Here is a 26712-nt window from a genome sequence, read left to right as displayed (position 1 = left end):
TTAAAACCCGCCAAAAAGAATCCAAACATTCCAAAACCTGCCAACACAATAAAAACAACTCAAGAGAATACAAAACATTCTAAAACCCAACCAAGACATTCCGAAAACCCGCCAAAACATCATAAAAACAAATCAAAACCAACCAAAATATTCCAAAAACCCGCCAAAATGATTTAGACCCACAAAACTCATCAAAACATTCTGAAAAGATGCCAAAACATTAGAAAACCAGCCTGAACTGATCAAAACATTCAAAAAACTTGGCAAAACATCATAAAAACAAATCAAAACCAACCGAAACATTCCAAAAACCTGACAAAATAGTTTAGAACCTGCCAAACCTGATCAAAACATTCTGAAAAGATGCCAAAATACTAGAAAACCAGTCAGAAGTGATCGAAACTTTCAATAACTTGCCAAAACATAATCAAAACAAATGAAAGCAAACCAAAACATTCCAAATACCCGCCAAAATATTTTAAAACCCGCCAAAAGGAATCCAAACGTTCCACAACCTGCCAAGATAATAAAAACAACACAAGAGAAAACAAAACATTCTGAAACACCACCAAAACATTCCGAAAACCCGCCAAAACATCATAAAAACAAATCAAAACCAACCAAAAAATAAGAGGAACATGGCAACATATTGGCAAGCAAGAGACGGAGAGCGCGGCACCTTCTAGGAGGCCAAGAAGGAAGCCGCACAACACCTGCACTGTGTCTGCAACTTTCAAACTGCTAGAAGCTAGTGGCTTGCCACTGGCCTGCCTCTTCAATTGCCATTAGCATTGCAATGGAAGCTATTCTTGGACAACTTTGCTCTGCTTGCTGCTAGTTCTGCCCCAGCCTACCATAGATAACCTTGCTCTTGCCTTGAGGCTCTGAGATGCCAAGAACTTGTCAACTACAAAGGGCGGGCTGGGCTACATCTACTCAGCTGCCACAGTTTCTCCTTGCTAGACCTGGTGGGAAAGCATTTTGCTGAGATGCAGAAGGCAAGAAACGCAGAATACGGAGACGTGGAGCTGTCCCAAGTGCCGCTGCCAGGCGTCTTTCCGCAGAAGGAGCGCCCCGAAGCGCACCGCAACCGGCACCGTCATCTCTGCGCAAAGAGCCAAAATATTTTCAAACCCGCCAAAACTCATCCAAAAATATTTTTAAACCCGCCAAAATAGAAAACCAGACAGAAGTGATCAATACATTCGAAAAAACCTGACAAAACATGATAAAGCCCACCAAAGCTAATCCAAACACACCAAAAACTGGGCTAAACAGAATCAAAACAAATCGAAACCTTCTAAAAACCCGCCAAAATATTTCAAAACCCGTCAAAACTAATCAAAACCTTCCGAAAACCCGCCAAAACATCATAAAAACAAATCAAAACCAACCAAAAAATAAGAGGAACATGGCAACATATTGGCAAGCAAGAGACGGAGAACGTGGCACCTTCTAGGAGGCCAAGAAGGAAGCCGCACAACACCTGCACTGTGTCTGCAACTTTCAAACTGCTAGAAGCTAGTGGCTTGCCACTGGCCTGCCTCTTCAATTGCCATTAGCATTCCAATGGAAGCTATTCTTGGACAACTTTGCTCTGCTTGCTGCTAGTTCTGCCCCAGCCTACCATAGATAACCTTGCTCTTGCCTTGAGGCTCTGAGATGCCAAGAACTTGTCAACTACAAAGGGCGGGCTGGGCTACATCTACTCAGCTGCCACAGTTTCTCCTTGCTAGACCTGGTGGGAAAGCATTTTGCTGAGATGCAGAAGGCAAGAAACGCAGAATACGGAGACGTGGAGCTGTCCCAAGTGCCGCTGCCAGGCGTCTTTCCGCAGAAGGAGCGCCCCGAAGCGCACCGCAACCGGCACCGTCATCTCTGCGCAAAGAGCCAAAATATTTTCAAACCCGCCAAAACTCATCCAAAAATATTTTTAAACCCGCCAAAATAGAAAACCAGACAGAAGTGATCAATACATTCGAAAAAACCTGACAAAACATGATAAAGCCCACCAAAGCTAATCCAAACACACCAAAAACTGGGCTAAACAGAATCAAAACAAATCGAAACCTTCTAAAAACCCGCCAAAATATTTCAAAACCCGTCAAAACTAATCAAAACCTTCCGAATACCCGCCAAAACATTCCAAATACCCGCCAAAAGATTTTAAAACCCGCCAAAAAGAATCCAAACATTCCAAAACCTGCCAACACAATAAAAAGAACTCAAGAGAATACAAAACATTCTAAAACCCAACCAAAACATTCCGAAAACCCGCCAAAACATCATAAAAACAAATCAAAACCAACCAAAATATTCCAAAAACCCGCCAAAATGATTTAGACCCACAAAACTCATCAAAACATGCTGAAAAGATGCCAAAACATTAGAAAACCAGACAGAACTGATCAAAACATTCAAAAAACTTGGCAAAACATCATAAAAACAAATCAAAACCAACCAAAACATTCCAAAAACCTGACAAAAGAGTTTAGAACCTGCCAAACCTGATCAAAACATTCTGAAAAGATGCCAAAATACTAGAAAACCAGTCAGAAGTGATCGAAACTTTCAATAACTTGCCAAAACATAATCAAAACAAATGAAAGCAAACCAAAACATTCCAAATACCCGCCAAAATATTTTAAAACCCGCCAAAAGGAATCCAAACGTTCCACAACCTGCCAAGATAATAAAAACAACACAAGAGAAAACAAAACATTCTAAAACACCACCAAAACATTCCGAAAACCCGCCAAAACATCATAAAAACAAATCAAAACCAACCAAAAAATAAGAGGAACATGGCAACATATTGGCAAGCAAGAGACGGAGAACGTGGCACCTTCTAGGAGGCCAAGAAGGAAGCCGCACAACACCTGCACTGTGTCTGCAACTTTCAAACTGCTAGAAGCTAGTGGCTTGCCACTGGCCTGCCTCTTCAATTGCCATTAGCATTGCAATGGAAGCTATTCTTGGACAACTTTGCTCTGCTTGCTGCTAGTTCTGCCCCAGCCTACCATAGATAACCTTGCTCTTGCCTTGAGGCTCTGAGATGCCAAGAACTTGTCAACTTCAAAGGGCGGGCCGGGCTACATCTACTCAGCTGCCACAGTTTCTCCTTGCTAGACCTGGTGGGAAAGCATTTTGCTGAGATGCAGAAGGCAAGAAACGCAGAATACGGAGACGTGGAGCTGTCCCAAGTGCCGCTGCCAGGCGTCTTTCCGCAGAAGGAGCGCCCCGGAGCGCACCGCAACCGGCACCGTCATCTCTGCGCAAAGAGCCAAAATATTTTAAAACCCGCCAAAACTAATCCAAAAATATTTTTAAACCCGCCAAAATAGAAAACCAGACAGAAGTGATCAATACATTCGAAAAAACCTGACAAAACATGATCAAGCCCACCAAAGCTAATCCAAACACACCAAAAACTGGGCTAAACAGAATCAAAACAAATCGAAACCTTCTAAAAACCGGCCAAAATATTTCAAAACCCGTCAAAACTAATCAAAACCTTCCGAATACCCGCCAAAACATTCCAAATACCCGCCAAAAGATTTTAAAACCCGCCAAAAAGAATCCAAACATTCCAAAACCTGCCAACACAATAAAAACAACTCAAGAGAATACAAAACATTCTAAAACCCAACCAAGACATTCCGAAAACCCGCCAAAACATCATAAAAACAAATCAAAACCAACCAAAATATTCCAAAAACCCGCCAAAATGATTTAGACCCACAAAACTCATCAAAACATTCTGAAAAGATGCCAAAACATTAGAAAACCAGCCTGAACTGATCAAAACATTCAAAAAACTTGGCAAAACATCATAAAAACAAATCAAAACCAACCGAAACATTCCAAAAACCTGACAAAAGAGTTTAGAACCTGCCAAACCTGATCAAAACATTCTGAAAAGATGCCAAAATACTAGAAAACCAGTCAGAAGTGATCGAAACTTTCAATAACTTGCCAAAACATAATCAAAACAAATGAAAGCAAACCAAAACATTCCAAATACCCGCCAAAAGATTTTAAAACCCGCCAAAAGGAATCCAAACGTTCCACAACCTGCCAAGATAATAAAAACAACACAAGAGAAAACAAAACATTCTGAAACACCACCAAAACATTCCGAAAACCCGCCAAAACATCATAAAAACAAATCAAAACCAACCAAAAAATAAGAGGAACATGGCAACATATTGGCAAGCAAGAGACGGAGAACGTGGCACCTTCTAGGAGGCCAAGAAGGAAGCCGCACAACACCTGCACTGTGTCTGCAACTTTCAAACTGCTAGAAGCTAGTGGCTTGCCACTGGCCTGCCTCTTCAATTGCCATTAGCATTGCAATGGAAGCTATTCTTGGACAACTTTGCTCTGCTTGCTGCTAGTTCTGCCCCAGCCTACCATAGATAACCTTGCTCTTGCCTTGAGGCTCTGAGATGCCAAGAACTTGTCAACTACAAAGGGCGGGCTGGGCTACATCTACTCAGCTGCCACAGTTTCTCCTTGCTAGACCTGGTGGGAAAGCATTTTGCTGAGATGCAGAAGGCAAGAAACGCAGAATACGGAGACGTGGAGCTGTCCCAAGTGCCGCTGCCAGGCGTCTTTCCGCAGAAGGAGCGCCCCGAAGCGCACCGCAACCGGCACCGTCATCTCTGCGCAAAGAGCCAAAATATTTTCAAACCCGCCAAAACTCATCCAAAAATATTTTTAAACCCGCCAAAATAGAAAACCAGACAGAAGTGATCAATACATTCGAAAAAACCTGACAAAACATGATAAAGCCCACCAAAGCTAATCCAAACACACCAAAAACTGGGCTAAACAGAATCAAAACAAATCAAAACAAATCGAAACCTTCTAAAAACCGGCCAAAATATTTCAAAACCCGTCAAAACTAATCAAAACCTTCCGAATACCCGCCAAAACATTCCAAATACCCGCCAAAAGATTTTAAAACCCGCCAAAAAGAATCCAAACATTCCAAAACCTGCCAACACAATAAAAACAACTCAAGAGAATACAAAACATTCTAAAACCCAACCAAGACATTCCGAAAACCCGCCAAAACATCATAAAAACAAATCAAAACCAACCAAAATATTCCAAAAACCCGCCAAAATGATTTAGACCCACAAAACTCATCAAAACATTCTGAAAAGATGCCAAAACATTAGAAAACCAGCCTGAATTGATCAAAACATTCAAAAAACTTGGCAAAACATCATAAAAACAAATCAAAACCAACCGAAACATTCCAAAAACCTGACAAAAGAGTTTAGAACCTGCCAAACCTGATCAAAACATTCTGAAAAGATGCCAAAATATTAGAAAACCAGTCAGAAGTGATCGAAACTTTCAATAACTTGCCAAAACATAATCAAAACAAATGAAAGCAAACCAAAACATTCCAAATACCCGCCAAAAGATTTTAAAACCCGCCAAAAGGAATCCAAACGTTCCACAACCTGCCAAGATAATAAAAACAACACAAGAGAAAACAAAACATTCTAAAACACCACCAAAACATTCCGAAAACCCGCCAAAACATCATAAAAACAAATCAAAACCAACCAAAAAATAAGAGGAACATGGCAACATATTGGCAAGCAAGAGACGGAGAACGTGGCACCTTCTAGGAGGCCAAGAAGGAAGCCGCACAACACCTGCACTGTGTCTGCAACTTTCAAACTGCTAGAAGCTAGTGGCTTGCCACTGGCCTGCCTCTTCAATTGCCATTAGCATTGCAATGGAAGCTATTCTTGGACAACTTTGCTCTGCTTGCTGCTAGTTCTGCCCCAGCCTACCATAGATAACCTTGCTCTTGCCTTGAGGCTCTGAGATGCCAAGAACTTGTCAACTTCAAAGGGCGGGCCGGGCTACATCTACTCAGCTGCCACAGTTTCTCCTTGCTAGACCTGGTGGGAAAGCATTTTGCTGAGATGCAGAAGGCAAGAAACGCAGAATACGGAGACGTGGAGCTGTCCCAAGTGCCGCTGCCAGGCGTCTTTCCGCAGAAGGAGCGCCCCGGAGCGCACCGCAACCGGCACCGTCATCTCTGCGCAAAGAGCCAAAATATTTTCAAACCCGCCAAAACTAATCCAAAAATATTTTTAAACCCGCCAAAATAGAAAACCAGACAGAAGTGATCAATACATTCGAAAAAACCTGACAAAACATGATCAAGCCCACCAAAGCTAATCCAAACACACCAAAAACTGGGCTAAACAGAATCAAAACAAATCGAAACCTTCTAAAAACCGGCCAAAATATTTCAAAACCCGTCAAAACTAATCAAAACCTTCCGAATACCCGCCAAAACATTCCAAATACCCGCCAAAAGATTTTAAAACCCGCCAAAAAGAATCCAAACATTCCAAAACCTGCCAACACAATAAAAACAACTCAAGAGAATACAAAACATTCTAAAACCCAACCAAGACATTCCGAAAACCCGCCAAAACATCATAAAAACAAATCAAAACCAACCAAAATATTCCAAAAACCCGCCAAAATGATTTAGACCCACAAAACTCATCAAAACATTCTGAAAAGATGCCAAAACATTAGAAAACCAGCCTGAACTGATCAAAACATTCAAAAAACTTGGCAAAACATCATAAAAACAAATCAAAACCAACCGAAACATTCCAAAAACCTGACAAAATAGTTTAGAACCTGCCAAACCTGATCAAAACATTCTGAAAAGATGCCAAAATACTAGAAAACCAGTCAGAAGTGATCGAAACTTTCAATAACTTGCCAAAACATAATCAAAACAAATGAAAGCAAACCAAAACATTCCAAATACCCGCCAAAATATTTTAAAACCCGCCAAAAGGAATCCAAACGTTCCACAACCTGCCAAGATAATAAAAACAACACAAGAGAAAACAAAACATTCTGAAACACCACCAAAACATTCCGAAAACCCGCCAAAACATCATAAAAACAAATCAAAACCAACCAAAAAATAAGAGGAACATGGCAACATATTGGCAAGCAAGAGACGGAGAACGTGGCACCTTCTAGGAGGCCAAGAAGGAAGCCGCACAACACCTGCACTGTGTCTGCAACTTTCAAACTGCTAGAAGCTAGTGGCTTGCCACTGGCCTGCCTCTTCAATTGCCATTAGCATTGCAATGGAAGCTATTCTTGGACAACTTTGCTCTGCTTGCTGCTAGTTCTGCCCCAGCCTACCATAGATAACCTTGCTCTTGCCTTGAGGCTCTGAGATGCCAAGAACTTGTCAACTACAAAGGGCGGGCTGGGCTACATCTACTCAGCTGCCACAGTTTCTCCTTGCTAGACCTGGTGGGAAAGCATTTTGCTGAGATGCAGAAGGCAAGAAACGCAGAATACGGAGACGTGGAGCTGTCCCAAGTGCCGCTGCCAGGCGTCTTTCCGCAGAAGGAGCGCCCCGAAGCGCACCGCAACCGGCACCGTCATCTCTGCGCAAAGAGCCAAAATATTTTCAAACCCGCCAAAACTCATCCAAAAATATTTTTAAACCCGCCAAAATAGAAAACCAGACAGAAGTGATCAATACATTCGAAAAAACCTGACAAAACATGATAAAGCCCACCAAAGCTAATCCAAACACACCAAAAACTGGGCTAAACAGAATCAAAACAAATCAAAACAAATCGAAACCTTCTAAAAACCGGCCAAAATATTTCAAAACCCGTCAAAACTAATCAAAACCTTCCGAATACCCGCCAAAACATTCCAAATACCCGCCAAAAGATTTTAAAACCCGCCAAAAAGAATCCAAACATTCCAAAACCTGCCAACACAATAAAAACAACTCAAGAGAATACAAAACATTCTAAAACCCAACCAAGACATTCCGAAAACCCGCCAAAACATCATAAAAACAAATCAAAACCAACCAAAATATTCCAAAAACCCGCCAAAATGATTTAGACCCACAAAACTCATCAAAACATTCTGAAAAGATGCCAAAACATTAGAAAACCAGCCTGAACTGATCAAAACATTCAAAAAACTTGGCAAAACATCATAAAAACAAATCAAAACCAACCGAAACATTCCAAAAACCTGACAAAAGAGTTTAGAACCTGCCAAACCTGATCAAAACATTCTGAAAAGATGCCAAAATACTAGAAAACCAGTCAGAAGTGATCGAAACTTTCAATAACTTGCCAAAACATAATCAAAACAAATGAAAGCAAACCAAAACATTCCAAATACCCGCCAAAAGATTTTAAAACCCGCCAAAAGGAATCCAAACGTTCCACAACCTGCCAAGATAATAAAAACAACACAAGAGAAAACAAAACATTCTGAAACACCACCAAAACATTCCGAAAACCCGCCAAAACATCATAAAAACAAATCAAAACCAACCAAAAAATAAGAGGAACACGGCAACATATTGGCAAGCAAGAGACGGAGAACGCGGCACCTTCTAGGAGGCCAAGAAGGAAGCCGCACAACACCTGCACTGTGTCTGCAACTTTCAAACTGCTAGAAGATAGTGGCTTGCCACTGGCCTGCCTCTTCAATTGCCATTAGCATTGCAATGGAAGCTATTCTTGGACAACTTTGCTCTGCTTGCTGCTAGTTCTGCCCCAGCCTACCATAGATAACCTTGCTCTTGCCTTGAGGCTCTGAGATGCCAAGAACTTGTCAACTTCAAAGGGCGGGCCGGGCTACATCTACTCAGCTGCCACAGTTTCTCCTTGCTAGACCTAGTGGGAAAGCATTTTGCTGAGATGCAGAAGGCAAGAAACGCAGAATACGGAGGCGCGGAGCTGTCCCAAGTGCCGCTGCCAGGCATCATTCCGCAGAAGGAGCGCCCCGGAGCGCACCGCAACCGGCACCGTCATCTCTGCGCAAAGAGCCAAAATATTTTAAAACCCGCCAAAACTAATCCAAAAATATTTTCAAACCCGCCAAAATAAAAAACCAGACAGAAGTGATCAATACATTCGAAAAAAACTGACAAAACATGATCAAGCCCACCAAAGCTAATCCAAACACACCAAAAACTGGGCTAAACAGAATCAAAACAAATCAAAACCTTCTAAAAACCGGCCAAAATATTTCAAAACCCGTCAAAACTAATCAAAACCTTCCGAATACCCGCCAAAACATTCCAAATACCCGCCAAAATATTTTAAAACCCGCCAAAAAGAATCCAAACATTCCAAAACCTGCCAACACAATAAAAACAACTCAAGAGAATACAAAACATTCTAAAACCCAACCAAAACATTCCGAAAACCCGCCAAAACATCATAAAAACAAATCAAACCAACCAAAATATTCCGAAAACCCGCCAAAATGATTTAGACCCACAAAACTCATCAAAACATGCTGAAAAGATGCCAAAACATTAGAAAACCAGCCTGAACTGATCAAAACATTCAAAAAACTTGGCAATACATCATAAAAACAAATCAAAACCAACTAAAACATTCCAAAAACCCGACAAAATTATTTAGAACCCGCCAAAACTGATCAAAACATTCTGAAAAGATGCCAAAATACTAGAAAACCAGTAAGAAGTGATCGAAACATTCAATAACTTGCCAAAACATAATCAAAACAAATGAAAGCAAACCAAAACATTCCAAATACCCGCCAAAATATTTTAAAACCCGCCAAAAGGAATCCAAACGTTCCACAACCTGCCAAGATAATAAAAACAACACAAGAGAAAACAAAACATTCTGAAACACCACCAAAACATTCCGAAAACCCGCCAAAACATCATAAAAACAAATCAAAACCAACCAAAAAATAAGAGGAACACGGCAACATATTGGCAAGCAAGAGACGGAGAACGCGGCACCTTCTAGGAGGCCAAGAAGGAAGCCGCACAACACCTGCACTGTGTCTGCAACTTTCAAACTGCTAGAAGATAGTGGCTTGCCACTGGCCTGCCTCTTCAATTGCCATTAGCATTGCAATGGAAGCTATTCTTGGACAACTTTGCTCTGCTTGCTGCTAGTTCTGCCCCAGCCTACCATAGATAACCTTGCTCTTGCCTTGAGGCTCTGAGATGCCAAGAACTTGTCAACTTCAAAGGGCGGGCCGGGCTACATCTACTCAGCTGCCACAGTTTCTCCTTGCTAGACCTAGTGGGAAAGCATTTTGCTGAGATGCAGAAGGCAAGAAACGCAGAATACGGAGGCGCGGAGCTGTCCCAAGTGCCGCTGCCAGGCGTCTTTCCGCAGAAGGAGCGCCCCGGAGCGCACCACAACCGGCACCGTCATCTCTGCGCAAAGAGCCAAAATATTTTAAAACCCGCCAAAACTCATCCAAAAATATTTTCAAACCCGCCAAAATAAAAAACCAGACAGAAGTGATCAATACATTCGAAAAAACCTGACAAAACATGATAAAGCCCACCAAAGCTAATCCAAACACACCAAAAACTGGGCTAAACAGAATCAAAACAAATCGAAACCTTCTAAAAACCGGCCAAAATATTTCAAAACCCGTCAAAACTAATCAAAACCTTCCGAATACCCGCCAAAACATTCCAAATACCCGCCAAAAGATTTTAAAACCCGCCAAAAAGAATCCAAACATTCCAAAACCTGCCAACACAATAAAAACAACTCAAGAGAATACAAAACATTCTAAAACCCAACCAAAACATTCCGAAAACCCGCCAAAACATCATAAAAACAAATCAAAACCAACCAAAATATTCCAAAAACCCGCCAAAATGATTTAGACCCACAAAACTCATCAAAACATGCTGAAAAGATGCCAAAACATTAGAAAACCAGCCTGAACTGATCAAAACATTCAAAAAACTTGGCAAAACATCATAAAAACAAATCAAAACCAACCGAAACATTCCAAAAACCTGACAAAAGAGTTTAGAACCTGCCAAACCTGATCAAAACATTCGGAAAAGATGCCAAAATACTAGAAAACCAGTCAGAAGTGATCGAAACTTTCAATAACTTGCCAAAACATAATCAAAACAAATGAAAGCAAACCAAAACATTCCAAATACCCGCCAAAATATTTTAAAACCCGCCAAAAGGAATCCAAACGTTCCACAACCTGCCAAGATAATAAAAACAACACAAGAGAAAACAAAACATTCTGAAACACCACCAAAACATTCCGAAAACCCGCCAAAACATCATAAAAACAAATCAAAACCAACCAAAAAATAAGAGGAACACGGCAACATATTGGCAAGCAAGAGACGGAGAACGCGGCACCTTCTAGGAGGCCAAGAAGGAAGCCGCACAACACCTGCACTGTGTCTGCAACTTTCAAACTGCTAGAAGATAGTGGCTTGCCACTGGCCTGCCTCTTCAATTGCCATTAGCATTGCAATGGAAGCTATTCTTGGACAACTTTGCTCTGCTTGCTGCTAGTTCTGCCCCAGCCTACCATAGATAACCTTGCTCTTGCCTTGAGGCTCTGAGATGCCAAGAACTTGTCAACTTCAAAGGGCGGGCCGGGCTACATCTACTCAGCTGCCACAGTTTCTCCTTGCTAGACCTAGTGGGAAAGCATTTTGCTGAGATGCAGAAGGCAAGAAACGCAGAATACGGAGGCGCGGAGCTGTCCCAAGTGCCGCTGCCAGGCATCATTCCGCAGAAGGAGCGCCCCGGAGCGCACCGCAACCGGCACCGTCATCTCTGCGCAAAGAGCCAAAATATTTTAAAACCCGCCAAAACTAATCCAAAAATATTTTCAAACCCGCCAAAATAAAAAACCAGACAGAAGTGATCAATACATTCGAAAAAACCTGACAAAACATGATCAAGCCCACCAAAGCTAATCCAAACACACCAAAAACTGGGCTAAACAGAATCAAAACAAATCGAAACCTTCTAAAAACCGGCCAAAATATTTCAAAACCCGTCAAAACTAATCAAAACCTTCCGAATACCCGCCAAAACATTCCAAATACCCGCCAAAAGATTTTAAAACCCGCCAAAAAGAATCCAAACATTCCAAAACCTGCCAACACAATAAAAACAACACAAGAGAATACAAAACATTCTAAAACCCAACCAAAACATTCCGAAAACCCGCCAAAACATCATAAAAACAAATCAAACCAACCAAAATATTCCGAAAACCCGCCAAAATGATTTAGACCCACAAAACTCATCAAAACATGCTGAAAAGATGCCAAAACATTAGAAAACCAGCCTGAACTGATCAAAACATTCAAAAAACTTGGCAAAACATCATAAAAACAAATCAAAACCAACCAAAAAATTCCAAAAACTTGGCAAAATAGTTTAGAACCTGCCAAAACTGATCAAAACATTCTGAAAAGATGCCAAAATACTAGAAAACCAGTCAGAAGTGATCGAAACTTTCAATAAATTGCCAAAACATAATCAAAACAAATGAAAGCAAACCAAAACATTCCAAAAACCCGCCAAAATATTTTAAAACCCGCCAAAATGAATCCAAATATTCCAAAACCTGCCAAGTCAATAAAAACTACACAAGAGAAAACAAAACATTCTAAAACACCACCGAAACATACCGAAAACCAGCTAAAAGATTCCAAAATCCGGCAAAAATTAATAAAAACAAAACTAAGGCAAAGAAAACATTCTTAAAACACACCAAGTATTTCAAAACCTGTCATAAGTCATCAAAATATTCTAAAACCCAGTCAAACAAAAATAAAAACCTGCCAAAACATGACAAAGCCCACAAAAACATCCAAAAACACCAAAAACCCGCCAGAGTTTTGGAAAAACAAAACAAATCAAAACATTCTAAAAACCCAACAAGAACATTTTTAAACTTGCCCGAATGAATCAAAACATTCTAAAACCCCCCATATCATATTAAAAACTAATCAAAATCAACCAAAACCTTCTGAAAAGACATCAAAACATTCCAGAAACCACCCGCAATATTCTAGAATCCCCAAAAACTGATCAAAATATTGTGAGAACACGACACCACAGGAAAAATCTCAGCAAAACTAATCCAAACACATCAAAATATAATAAAGAACAATCTAAACAAATCGCGTGGGAAGCCATGATCTTGTAGCAGTTAGAAAGATGCGGACACTGTCCGGGTGTTGTGCGGCTTCACTCTTCGCATCCTAGAAGGTACCGCGCTCTCCGTCTCTCGGATGCGATCAAGCGGCTCTTCGCGCAGAGAGCACTGTGCCGGTCACTGTGCGCTCCGGAGCTCTGTTTCTGCCGAAAGACGCCTGGCAGCGGCACTTAACTTCGGAGAGCTCCGTATCTCCGTATTCTGCATTTCTTGTCTTCTGCCTCTCAGCAAAATGCTTTTCCACTGTGTCTAGCAAGGAGAAACTGTACCAGCACAGTATACGTGCCCGGACGTGTGTTCTCAATTCCCGAGTTCTCGGCATCTCAAAAACTAACGGGAAGAGCAAGGTTATCTATGGTGGGCTGGGGCAGAACTAGACGCAAGCACAACAAAGTTGTGCAAGAATACCTTCCTTTCGGATGCTAATGGCAATTGAAGAAGCAGGCAAGTGGTAAGCCTTGAAATTCTAGCAGTTAGAAAGATGCGGACACAGTCCGGGTGTTGTGCGGCTTCACTCTTCGCATCGTAGAAGGTACCGCGCTCTCCGTCTCTCGGATGCGATCAAGCGGCTCTTCGCGCAGAGAGCACTGTGCCGGTCACTGTGCGCTCCGGAGCTCTCTTTCTGCCGAAAGACGCCTGGCAGCGGCACTTAACTTCGGAGAGCTCCGTATCTCCGTATTCTGCATTTCTTGTCTTCTGCCTCTCAGCAAAATGCTTTTCCACTGTGTCTAGCAAGGAGAAACTGTACCAGCACAGTATACGTGCCCGGACGTGTGTTCTCAATTCCCGAGTTCTCGGCATCTCAAAAACTAACGGGAAGAGCAAGGTTATCTATGGTGGGCTGGGGCAGAACTAGACGCAAGCAGAGCAAAGTTGTGCAAGAATACCTTGCTTTCGGATGCTAATGGCAATTGAAGAGGCAGGCAAGTGGTAAGCCTTGAAATTCTAGCAGTTAGAAAGATGCGGACACAGTCCGGGTGTTGTGCGACTTCACTCTTCGCATCGTAGAAGGTACCGCGCTCTCCGTCTCTCGGATGCGATCAAGCGGCTCTTCGCGCAGAGAGCACTGTGCCGGTCACTGTGCGCTCCGGAGCTCTCTTTCTGCCGAAAGACGCCTGGCAGCGGCACTTAACTTCGGAGAGCTCCGTATCTCCGTATTCTGCGTTTCTTGTCTTCTGCGTCTCAGCAAAATGCTTTTCCACTGTGTCTAGCAAGGAGAAACTGTACCAGCACAGTATACGTGCCCGGACGTGTGTTCTCAATTCCCGAGTTCTCGGCATCTCAAAAACTAACGGGAAGAGCAAGGTTATCTATGGTGGGATGGGGCAGAACTAGACGCAAGCAGAGCAAAGTTGTGCAAGAATACCTTCCTTTCGGATGCTAATGGCAATTGAAGAGGCAGGCAAGTGGTAAGCCTTGAAATTCTAGCAGTTAGAAAGATGCGGACACAGTCCGGGTGTTGTGCGACTTCACTCTTCGCATCGTAGAAGGTACCGCGCTCTCCGTCTCTCGGATGCGATCAAGCGGCTCTTCGCGCAGAGAGCACTGTGCCGGTCACTGTGCGCTCCGGAGCTCTCTTTCTGCCGAAAGACGCCTGGCAGCGGCACTTAACTTCGGAGAGCTCCGTATCTCCGTATTCTGCATTTCTTGTCTTCTGCCTCTCAGCAAAATGCTTTTCCACTGTGTCTAGCAAGGAGAAACTGTACCAGCACAGTATACGTGCCCGGACGTGTGTTCTCAATTCCCGAGTTCTCGGCATCTCAAAAACTAACGGGAAGAGCAAGGTTATCTATGGTGGGCTGGGGCAGAACTAGACGCAAGCAGAGCAAAGTTGTGCAAGAATACCTTCCTTTCGGATGCTAATGGCAATTGAAGAGGCAGGCAAGTGGTAAGCCTTGAAATTCTAGCAGTTAGAAAGATGCGGACACAGTCCGGGTGTTGTGCGGCTTCACTCTTCGCATCGTAGAAGGTACCGCGCTCTCCGTCTCTCGGATGCGATCAAGCGGCTCTTCGCGCAGAGAGCACTGTGCCGGTCACTGTGCGCTCCGGAGCTCTCTTTCTGCCGAAAGACGCCTGGCAGCGGCACTTAACTTCGGAGAGCTCCGTATCTCCGTATTCTGCGTTTCTTGTCTTCTGCCTCTCAGCAAAATGCTTTTCCACTGTGTCTAGCAAGGAGAAACTGTACCAGCACAGTATACGTGCCCGGACGTGTGTTCTCAATTCCCGAGTTCTCGGCATCTCAAAAACTAACGGGAAGAGCAAGGTTATCTATGGTGGGCTGGGGCAGAACTAGACGCAAGCAGAGCAAAGTTGTGCAAGAATACCTTCCTTTCGGATGCTAATGGCAATTGAAGAGGCAGGCAAGTGGTAAGCCTTGAAATTCTAGCAGTTAGAAAGATGCGGACACAGTCCGGTTGTTGTGCGGCTTCACTCTTCGCATCGTAGAAGGTACCGCGCTCTCCGTCTCTCGGATGCGATCAAGCGGCTCTTCGCGCAGAGAGCACTGTGCCGGTCACTGTGCGCTCCGGAGCTCTCTTTCTGCCGAAAGACGCCTGGCAGCGGCACTTAACTTCGGAGAGCTCCGTATCTCCGTATTCTGCATTTCTTGTCTTCTGCCTCTCAGCAAAATGCTTTTCCACTGTGTCTAGCAAGGAGAAACTGTACCAGCACAGTATACGTGCCCGGACGTGTGTTCTCAATTCCCGAGTTCTCGGCATCTCAAAAACTAACGGGAAGAGCAAGGTTATCTATGGTGGGCTGGGGCAGAACTAGACGCAAGCAGAGCAAAGTTGTGCAAGAATACCTTCCTTTCGGATGCTAATGGCAATTGAAGAGGCAGGCAAGTGGTAAGCCTTGAAATTCTAGCAGTTAGAAAGATGCGGACACAGTCCGGGTGTTGTGCGACTTCACTCTTCGCATCGTAGAAGGTACCGCGCTCTCCGTCTCTCGGATGCGATCAAGCGGCTCTTCGCGCAGAGAGCACTGTGCCGGTCACTGTGCGCTCCGGAGCTCTCTTTCTGCCGAAAGACGCCTGGCAGCGGCACTTAACTTCGGAGAGCTCCGTATCTCCGTATTCTGCGTTTCTTGTCTTCTGGGGCTCAGCAAAATGCTTTTCCACTGTGTCTAGCAAGGAGAAACTGTACCAGCACAGTATACGTGCCCGGACGTGTGTTCTCAATTCCCGAGTTCTCGGCATCTCAAAAACTAACGGGAAGAGCAAGGTTATCTATGGTGGGCTGGGGCAGAACTAGACGCAAGCAGAGCAAAGTTGTGCAAGAATACCTTCCTTTCGGATGCTAATGGCAATTGAAGAGGCAGGCAAGTGGTAAGCCTTGAAATTCTAGCAGTTAGAAAGATGCGGACACAGTCCGGGTGTTGTGCGACTTCACTCTTCGCATCGTAGAAGGTACCGCGCTCTCCGTCTCTCGGATGCGATCAAGCGGCTCTTCGCGCAGAGAGCACTGTGCCGGTCACTGTGCGCTCCGGAGCTCTCTTTCTGCCGAAAGACGCCTGGCAGCGGCACTTAACTTCGGAGAGCTCCGTATCTCCGTATTCTGCGTTTCTTGTCTTCTGGGGCTCAGCAAAATGCTTTTCCACTGTGTCTAGCAAGGAGAAACTGTACCAGCACAGTATACGTGCCCGGACGTGTGTTCTCAATTCCCGAGTTCTCGGCATCTCAAAAACTAACGGGAAGAGCAAGGTTATCTATGGTGGGCTGGGGCAGAACTAGACGCAAGCAGAGCAAAGTTGTGCAAGAATACCTTCCTTTCGGATGCTAATGGCAATTGAAGAGGCAGGCAAGTGGTAAGCCTTGAAATTCTAGCAGTTAGAAAGATGCGGACACAGTCCGGGTGTTGTGCGACTTCACTCTTCGCAACGTAGAAGGTACCGCGCTCTCCGTCTCTCGGATGCGATCAAGCGGCTCTTCGCGCAGAGAGCACTGTGCCGGTCACTGTGCGCTCCGGAGCTCTCTTTCTGCCGAAAGACGCCTGGCAGCGGCACTTAACTTCGGAGAGCTCCGTATCTCCGTATTCTGCATTTCTTGTCTTCTGCCTCTCAGCAAAATGCTTTTCCACTGTGTCTAGCAAGGAGAAACTGTACCAGCACAGTATACGTGCCCGGACGTGTGTTCTCAATTCCCGAGTTCTCGGCATCTCAAAAACTAACGGGAAGAGCAAGGTTATCCATGGTGGGCTGGGGCAGAACTAGACGCAAGCAGAGCAAAGTTGTGCAAGAATACCTTCCTTTCGGATGCTAATGGCAATTGAAGAGGCAGGCAAGTGGTAAGCCTTGAAATTCTAGCAGTTAGAAAGATGCGGACACAGTCCGGGTGTTGTGCGGCTTCACTCTTCGCATCGTAGAAGGTACCGCGCTCTCCGTCTCTCGGATGCGATCAAGCGGCTCTTCGCGCAGAGAGCACTGTGCCGGTCACTGTGCGCTCCGGAGCTCTCTTTCTGCCGAAAGACGCCTGGCAGCGGCACTTAACTTCGGAGAGCTCCGTATCTCCGTATTCTGCGTTTCTTGTCTTCTGCCTCTCAGCAAAATGCTTTTCCACTGTGTCTAGCAAGGAGAAACTGTACCAGCACAGTATACGTGCCCGGACGTGTGTTCTCAATTCCCGAGTTCTCGGCATCTCAAAAACTAACGGGAAGAGCAAGGTTATCTATGGTGGGCTGGGGCAGAACTAGACGCAAGCAGAGCAAAGTTGTGCAAGAATACCTTCCTTTCGGATGCTAATGGCAATTGAAGAGGCAGGCAAGTGGTAAGCCTTGAAATTCTAGCAGTTAGAAAGATGCGGACACAGTCCGGGTGTTGTGCGGCTTCACTCTTCGCATCGTAGAAGGTACCGCGCTCTCCGTCTCTCGGATGCGATCAAGCGGCTCTTCGCGCAGAGAGCACTGTGCCGGTCACTGTGCGCTCCGGAGCTCTCTTTCTGCCGAAAGACGCCTGGCAGCGGCACTTAACTTCGGAGAGCTCCGTATCTCCGTATTCTGCGTTTCTTGTCTTCTGCGTCTCAGCAAAATGCTTTTCCACTGTGTCTAGCAAGGAGAAACTGTACCAGCACAGTATACGTGCCCGGACGTGTGTTCTCAATTCCCGAGTTCTCGGCATCTCAAAAACTAACGGGAAGAGCAAGGTTATCTATGGTGGGCTGGGGCAGAACTAGACGCAAGCAGAGCAAAGTTGTGCAAGAATACCTTCCTTTCGGATGCTAATGGCAATTGAAGAGGCAGGCAAGTGGTAAGCCTTGAAATTCTAGCAGTTAGAAAGATGCGGACACAGTCCGGGTGTTGTGCGGCTTCACTCTTCGCATCGTAGAAGGTACCGCGCTCTCCGTCTCTCGGATGCGATCAAGCGGCTCTTCGCGCACAGAGCACTGTGCCGGTCACTGTGCGCTCCGGAGCTCTCTTTCTGCCGAAAGACGCCTGGCAGCGGCACTTAACTTCGGAGAGCTCCGTATCTCCGTATTCTGCGTTTCTTGTCTTCTGCCTCTCAGCAAAATGCTTTTCCACTGTGTCTAGCAAGGAGAAACTGTACCAGCACAGTATACGTGCCCGGACGTGTGTTCTCAATTCCCGAGTTCTCGGCATCTCAAAAACTAACGGGAAGAGCAAGGTTATCTATGGTGGGCTGGGGCAGAACTAGACGCAAGCAGAGCAAAGTTGTGCAAGAATACCTTCCTTTCGGATGCTAATGGCAATTGAAGAGGCAGGCAAGTGGTAAGCCTTGAAATTCTAGCAGTTAGAAAGATGCGGACACAGTCCGGGTGTTGTGCGGCTTCACTCTTCGCATCGTAGAAGGTACCGCGCTCTCCGTCTCTCGGATGCGATCAAGCGGCTCTTCGCGCACAGAGCACTGTGCCGGTCACTGTGCACTCCGGAGCTCTCTTTCTGCCGAAAGACGCCTGGCAGCGGCACTTAACTTCGGAGAGCTCCGTATCTCCGTATTCTGCATTTCTTGTCTTCTGCCTCTCAGCAAAATGCTTTTCCACTGTGTCTAGCAAGGAGAAACTGTACCAGCACAGTATACGTGCCCGGACGTGTGTTCTCAATTCCCGAGTTCTCGGCATCTCAAAAACTAACGGGAAGAGCAAGGTTATCTATGGTGGGCTGGGGCAGAACTAGACGCAAGCAGAGCAAAGTTGTGCAAGAATACCTTCCTTTCGGATGCTAATGGCAATTGAAGAGGCAGGCAAGTGGTAAGCCTTGAAATTCTAGCAGTTAGAAAGATGCGGACACAGTCCGGGTGTTGTGCGACTTCACTCTTCGCATCGTAGAAGGTACCGCGCTCTCCGTCTCTCGGATGCGATCAAGCGGCTCTTCGCGCAGAGAGCATTGTGCCGGTCACTGTGCGCTCCGGAGCTCTCTTTCTGCCGAAAGACGCCTGGCAGCGGCACTTAACTTCGGAGAGCTCCGTATCTCCGTATTCTGCGTTTCTTGTCTTCTGGGGCTCAGCAAAATGCTTTTCCACTGTGTCTAGCAAGGAGAAACTGTACCAGCACAGTATACGTGCCCGGACGTGTGTTCTCAATTCCCGAGTTCTCGGCATCTCAAAAACTAACGGGAAGAGCAAGGTTATCTATGGTGGGCTGGGGCAGAACTAGACGCAAGCAGAGCAAAGTTGTGCAAGAATACCTTCCTTTCGGATGCTAATGGCAATTGAAGAGGCAGGCAAGTGGTAAGCCTTGAAATTCTAGCAGTTAGAAAGATGCGGACACAGTCCGGGTGTTGTGCGGCTTCACTCTTCGCATCGTAGAAGGTACCGCGCTCTCCGTCTCTCGGATGCGATCAAGCGGCTCTTCGCGCAGAGAGCACTGTGCCGGTCACTGTGCGCTCCGGAGCTCTCTTTCTGCCGAAAGACGCCTGGCAGCGGCACTTAACTTCGGAGAGCTCCGTATCTCCGTATTCTGCGTTTCTTGTCTTCTGCGTCTCAGCAAAATGCTTTTCCACTGTGTCTAGCAAGGAGAAACTGTACCAGCACAGTATACGTGCCCGGACGTGTGTTCTCAATTCCCGAGTTCTCGGCATCTCAAAAACTAACGGGAAGAGCAAGGTTATCTATGGTGGGCTGGGGCAGAACTAGACGCAAGCAGAGCAAAGTTGTGCAAGAATACCTTCCTTTCGGATGCTAATGGCAATTGAAGAGGCAGGCAAGTGGTAAGCCTTGAAATTCTAGCAGTTAGAAAGATGCGGACACAGTCCGGGTGTTGTGCGACTTCACTCTTCGCAACGTAGAAGGTACCGCGCTCTCCGTCTCTCGGATGCGATCAAGCGGCTCTTCGCGCAGAGAGCACTGTGCCGGTCACTGTGCGCTCCGGAGCTCTCTTTCTGCCGAAAGACGCCTGGCAGCGGCACTTAACTTCGGAGAGCTCCGTATCTCCGTATTCTGCATTTCTTGTCTTCTGCCTCTCAGCAAAATGCTTTTCCACTGTGTCTAGCAAGGAGAAACTGTACCAGCACAGTATACGTGCCCGGACGTGTGTTCTCAATTCCCGAGTTCTCGGCATCTCAAAAACTAACGGGAAGAGCAAGGTTATCCATGGTGGGCTGGGGCAGAACTAGACGCAAGCAGAGCAAAGTTGTGCAAGAATACCTTCCTTTCGGATGCTAATGGCAATTGAAGAGGCAGGCAAGTGGTAAGCCTTGAAATTCTAGCAGTTAGAAAGATGCGGACACAGTCCGGGTGTTGTGCGGCTTCACTCTTCGCATCGTAGAAGGTACCGCGCTCTCCGTCTCTCGGATGCGATCAAGCGGCTCTTCGCGCAGAGAGCACTGTGCCGGTCACTGTGCGCTCCGGAGCTCTCTTTCTGCCGAAAGACGCCTGGCAGCGGCACTTAACTTCGGAGAGCTCCGTATCTCCGTATTCTGCGTTTCTTGTCTTCTGCCTCTCAGCAAAATGCTTTTCCACTGTGTCTAGCAAGGAGAAACTGTACCAGCACAGTATACGTGCCCGGACGTGTGTTCTCAATTCCCGAGTTCTCGGCATCTCAAAAACTAACGGGAAGAGCAAGGTTATCTATGGTGGGCTGGGGCAGAACTAGACGCAAGCAGAGCAAAGTTGTGCAAGAATACCTTCCTTTCGGATGCTAATGGCAATTGAAGAGGCAGGCAAGTGGTAAGCCTTGAAATTCTAGCAGTTAGAAAGATGCGGACACAGTCCGGGTGTTGTGCGGCTTCACTCTTCGCATCGTAGAAGGTACCGCGCTCTCCGTCTCTCGGATGCGATCAAGCGGCTCTTCGCGCAGAGAGCACTGTGCCGGTCACTGTGCGCTCCGGAGCTCTCTTTCTGCCGAAAGACGCCTGGCAGCGGCACTTAACTTCGGAGAGCTCCGTATCTCCGTATTCTGCATTTCTTGTCTTCTGCCTCTCAGCAAAATGCTTTTCCACTGTGTCTAGCAAGGAGAAACTGTACCAGCACAGTATACGTGCCCGGACGTGTGTTCTCAATTCCCGAGTTCTCGGCATCTCAAAAACTAACGGGAAGAGCAAGGTTATCTATGGTGGGCTGGGGCAGAACTAGACGCAAGCAGAGCAAAGTTGTGCAAGAATACCTTCCTTTCGGATGCTAATGGCAATTGAAGAGGCAGGCAAGTGGTAAGCCTTGAAATTCTAGCAGTTAGAAAGATGCGGACACAGTCCGGGTGTTGTGCGACTTCACTCTTCGCATCGTAGAAGGTACCGCGCTCTCCGTCTCTCGGATGCGATCAAGCGGCTCTTCGCGCAGAGAGCACTGTGCCGGTCACTGTGCGCTCCGGAGCTCTCTTTCTGCCGAAAGACGCCTGGCAGCGGCACTTAACTTCGGAGAGCTCCGTATCTCCGTATTCTGCATTTCTTGTCTTCTGCCTCTCAGCAAAATGCTTTTCCACTGTGTCTAGCAAGGAGAAACTGTACCAGCACAGTATACGTGCCCGGACTTGTGTTCTCAATTCCCGAGTTCTCGGCATCTCAAAAACTAACGGGAAGAGCAAGGTTATCTATGGTGGGCTGGGGCAGAACTAGACGCAAGCAGAGCAAAGTTGTGCAAGAATACCTTCCTTTCGGATGCTAATGGCAATTGAAGAGGCAGGCAAGTGGTAAGCCTTGAAATTCTAGCAGTTAGAAAGATGCGGACACAGTCCGGGTGTTGTGCGGCTTCACTCTTCGCATCGTAGAAGGTACCGCGCTCTCCGTCTCTCGGATGCGATCAAGCGGCTCTTCGCGCAGAGAGCACTGTGCCGGTCACTGTGCGCTCCGGAGCTCTCTTTCTGCCGAAAGACGCCTGGCAGCGGCACTTAACTTCGGAGAGCTCCGTATCTCCGTATTCTGCGTTTCTTGTCTTCTGCGTCTCAGCAAAATGCTTTTCCATTGTGTCTAGCAAGGAGAAACTGTACCAGCACAGTATACGTGCCCGGACGTGTGTTCTCAATTCCCGAGTTCTCGGCATCTCAAAAACTAACGGGAAGAGCAAGGTTATCTATGGTGGGCTGGGGCAGAACTAGACGCAAGCAGAGCAAAGTTGTCCAAGAATACCTTCCTTTCGGATGCTAATGGCAATTGAAGAGGCAGGCAAGTGGTAAGCCTTGAAATTCTAGCAGTTAGAAAGATGCGGACACAGTCCGGGTGTTGTGCGGCTTCACTCTTCGCATCGTAGAAGGTACCGCGCTCTCCGTCTCTCGGATGCGATCAAGCGGCTCTTCGCGCAGAGAGCACTGTGCCGGTCACTGTGCGCTCCGGAGCTCTCTTTCTGCCGAAAGACGCCTGGCAGCGGCACTTAACTTCGGAGAGCTCCGTATCTCCGTATTCTGCGTTTCTTGTCTTCTGCGTCTCAGCAAAATGCTTTTCCACTGTGTCTAGCAAGGAGAAACTGTACCAGCACAGTATACGTGCCCGGACGTGTGTTCTCAATTCCCGAGTTCTCGGCATCTCAAAAACTAACGGGAAGAGCAAGGTTATCTATGGTGGGCTGGGGCAGAACTAGACGCAAGCAGAGCAAAGTTGTGCAAGAATACCTTGCTTTCGGATGCTAATGGCAATTGAAGAGGCAGGCAAGTGGTAAGCCTTGAAATTCTAGCAGTTAGAAAGATGCGGACACAGTCCGGGTGTTGTGCGGCTTCACTCTTCGCATCGTAGAAGGTACCGCGCTCTCCGTCTCTCGGATGCGATCAAGCGGCTCTTCGCGCAGAGAGCACTGTGCCGGTCACTGTGCGCTCCGGAGCTCTCTTTCTGCCGAAAGACGCCTGGCAGCGGCACTTAACTTCGGAGAGCTCCGTATCTCCGTATTCTGCATTTCTTGTCTTCTGCCTCTCAGCAAAATGCTTTTCCACTGTGTCTAGCAAGGAGAAACTGTACCAGCACAGTATACGTGCCCGGACGTGTGTTCTCAATTCCCGAGTTCTCGGCATCTCAAAAACTAACGGGAAGAGCAAGGTTATCTATGGTGGGCTGGGGCAGAACTAGACGCAAGCAGAGCAAAGTTGTCCAAGAATACCTTCCTTTCGGATGCTAATGGCAATTGAAGAGGCAGGCAAGTGGCAAGCCACTAGCTTCTAGCAGTTTGAAAGTTGCAGACACAGTGCAGGTGTTGCTTCCTTCTTGGCCTCCTAGAAGGTGCCGCGCTCTCCGTCTCTTGCTTGCCAATATGTTGCCGTGTTCCTCCTATTGTTTGGTTTGTTTTGATTTGTTTTGATGATGTTTTGGCGGGTTTCGGAATGTTTTGGTGGTGTTTTAGAATGTTTTGTTTTCTCTTGTGTTGTTTTTATTGTCTTGGCAGGTTGTGGAATATTTGGATTCCTTTTGGCGGGTTTTAAAATCTTTTGGCGGGTATTTGGAATGTTTTGGTTTGCTTTCATTTTTTTTGATTGTGTTTTGGCAAGTTATTGAAAGTTTCGATCACTTCTGACTGGTTTTCTAGTATTTTGGCATCTTTTCAGAATGTTTTGATCAGTTTTGGCAGGTTCTAAACTATTTTGTCAGGTTTTTGGAATTTTTTGGTTGGTTTTGATTTGTTTTTGTGATGTTTTGCCAAGTTTTCTGAATATTTTGATCAGTTCTGTCTGGTTTTCTAATGTTTTGGCATCTTTTCAGAATGTTTTGATGAGTTTTGCGGGTCTAAATCATTTTGGCGGGTTTTCGGAATATTTTGGTTGGTTTTGATTTGTTTTTATGATGTTTTGGCGGGTTTTGGGAATGTTTTGGTTGGGTTTTAGAATGTTTTGTATTCTCTTGAGTTGTTTTTATTGTGTTGGCAGGTTTTGGAATGTTTGGATTCCTTTTGGCGGGTGTTCGGAATGTTTTGATTAGTTTTGACGGGTTTTGAAATATTTTGGCGGGTTTTTAGAAGGTTTCGATTTGTTTTGATTTGTTTTGATTCTGTTTAGCCCAGTTTTTGGTGTGTTTGGATTAGCTTTGGTGGGCTTGACCATGTTTTGTCAGGTTTTTTCGAATGTATTGATGACTTCTGTCTGGTTTTCTATTTTGGCGGGTTTGAAAATATTTTTGGATGAGTTTTGGCGGGTTTGAAAATATTTTGGCTCTTTGCGCAGAGATGACGGTGCCAGTTGCGGTGCGCTCCGGGGCGCTCCTTCTGCGGAAAGACGCCTGGCAGCGGCACTTGGGACAGCTCCGCGTCTCCGTATTCTGCGTTTCTTGCCTTCTGCATCTCAGCAAAATGCTTTCCCACTAGGTCTAGCAAGGAGAAACTGTGGCAGCTGAGTAGATGTAGCCCGGCCCGCCCTTTGAAGTTGACAAGTTCTTGGCATCTCAGAGCCTCAAGGCAAGAGCAAGGTTATCTATGGTAGGCTGGGGCAGAACTAGCAGCAAGCAGAGCAAAGTTGTCCAAGAATAGCTTCCATTGGAATGCTAATGGCAATTGAAGAGGCAGGCCAGTGGCAAGCCACTAGCTTCTAGCAGTTTGAAAGTTGCAGACACAGTGCAGGTGTTGTGCGGCTTCCTTCTTGGCCTCCTAGAAGGTGCCGCGCTCTCCGTCTCTTGCTTGCCAATATGTTGCCGTGTTCCTCCTATTGTTTGGTTTGTTTTGATTTGTTTTTATGATGTTTTGGCGGGTTTTCGGAATGTTTTGGTGGTGTTTTAGAATGTTTTGTTTTCTCTTGTGTTGTTTTTATTGTGTTGGCATTTTGTGGAACGTTTGGATTCCTTTCGGCGGGTTTTAAAGTATTTTGGCGGGTATTTGGAATGTTTTGGTTTGCTTTCATTTGTTTTGATTATGTTTTGGCAAGTTATTGAAAGTTTCGATCACTTCTGACTGGTTTTCTAGTATTTTGGCATCTTTTCAGAATGTTTTGATCAGTTTTGGCAGGTTCTAAACTATTTTGTCAGGTTTTTGGAATTTTTTGGTTGGTTTTGATTTGTTTTTATGATGTTTTGCCAAGTTTTCTGAATGTTTTGATCAGTTCTGTCTGGTTTTCTAATGTTTTGGCATCTTTTCAGAATGTTTTGATGAGTTTTGCGGGTCTAAATCATTTTGGCGGGTTTTTGGAATATTTTGGTTGGTTTTGATTTGTTTTTATGATGTTTTGGCGGGTTTTCGGAATGTTTTGGTTGGGTTTTAGAATGTTTTGTATTCTCTTGAGTTGTTTTTATTGTGTTGGCAGGTTTTGGAATGTTTGGATTTTTTTGGCGAGTTTTAAAATCTTTTGGCGGGTATTTGGAATGTTTTGGCGGGTATTCGGAAGGTTTTGATTAGTTTTGACGGGTTTTGAAATATTTTTGCGAGTTTTTAGAAGGTTTCGATTTGTTTTGATTTGTTTTGATTCTGTTTAGCCCAGTTTTTGGTGTGTTTGGATTAGCTTTGGTGGGCTTGATCATGTTTTGTCAGGTTTTTTCGAATGTATTGATCACTTCTGTCTGGTTTTCTATTTTGGCGGGTTTGAAAATATTTTTGGATTAGTTTTGGCGGGTTTGAAAATATTTTGGCTCTTTGCGCAGAGATGACGGTGCCGGTTGCGGTGCGCTCCGGGGCGCTCCTTCTGCGGAAAGACGCCTGGCAGCGGCACTTGGGACAGCTCCGTGTCTCCGTATTCTGCGTTTCTTGCCTTCTGCATCTCAGCAAAATGCTTTCCCACTAGGTCTAGCAAGGAGAAACTGTGGCAGCTGAGTAGATGTAGCCCGGCCCGCCCTTTGAAGTTGACAAGTTCTTGGCATCTCAGAGCCTCAAGGCAAGAGCAAGGTTATCTATGGTAGGCTGGGGCAGAACTAGCAGCAAGCAGAGCAAAGTTGTCCAAGAATAGCTTCCATTGGAATGCTAATGGCAATTGAAGAGGCAGGCCAGTGGCAAGCCACTAGCTTCTAGCAGTTTGAAAGTTGCAGACACAGTGCAGGTGTTGTGCGGCTTCCTTCTTGGCCTCCTAGAAGGTGCCGCGCTCTCCGTCTCTTGCTTGCCAATATGTTGCCGTGTTCCTCCTATTGTTTGGTTTGTTTTGATTTGTTTTTATGATGTTTTGGCGGGTTTTCGGAATGTTTTAGTGGTGTTTTAGAATGTTTTGTTTTCTCTTGTGTTGTTTTTATTGTGTTGGCATTTTGTGGAACGTTTGGATTCCTTTCGGCGGGTTTTAAAGTATTTTGGCGGGTATTTGGAATGTTTTGGTTTGCTTTCATTTGTTTTGATTATGTTTTGGCAAGTTATTGAATGTTTCGATCACTTCTGACTGGTTTTCTAGTATTTTGGCATCTT

The sequence above is a fragment of the Passer domesticus genome, chromosome 5 (genome assembly GCF_036417665.1).
Source record: "Passer domesticus isolate bPasDom1 chromosome 5, bPasDom1.hap1, whole genome shotgun sequence".
NCBI classification, from domain to species: Eukaryota; Metazoa; Chordata; class Aves; order Passeriformes; family Passeridae; genus Passer; species Passer domesticus.
The sequence above is the reverse complement of the archived record's forward strand: the minus strand, read 5'-3'. Positions refer to the sequence as shown.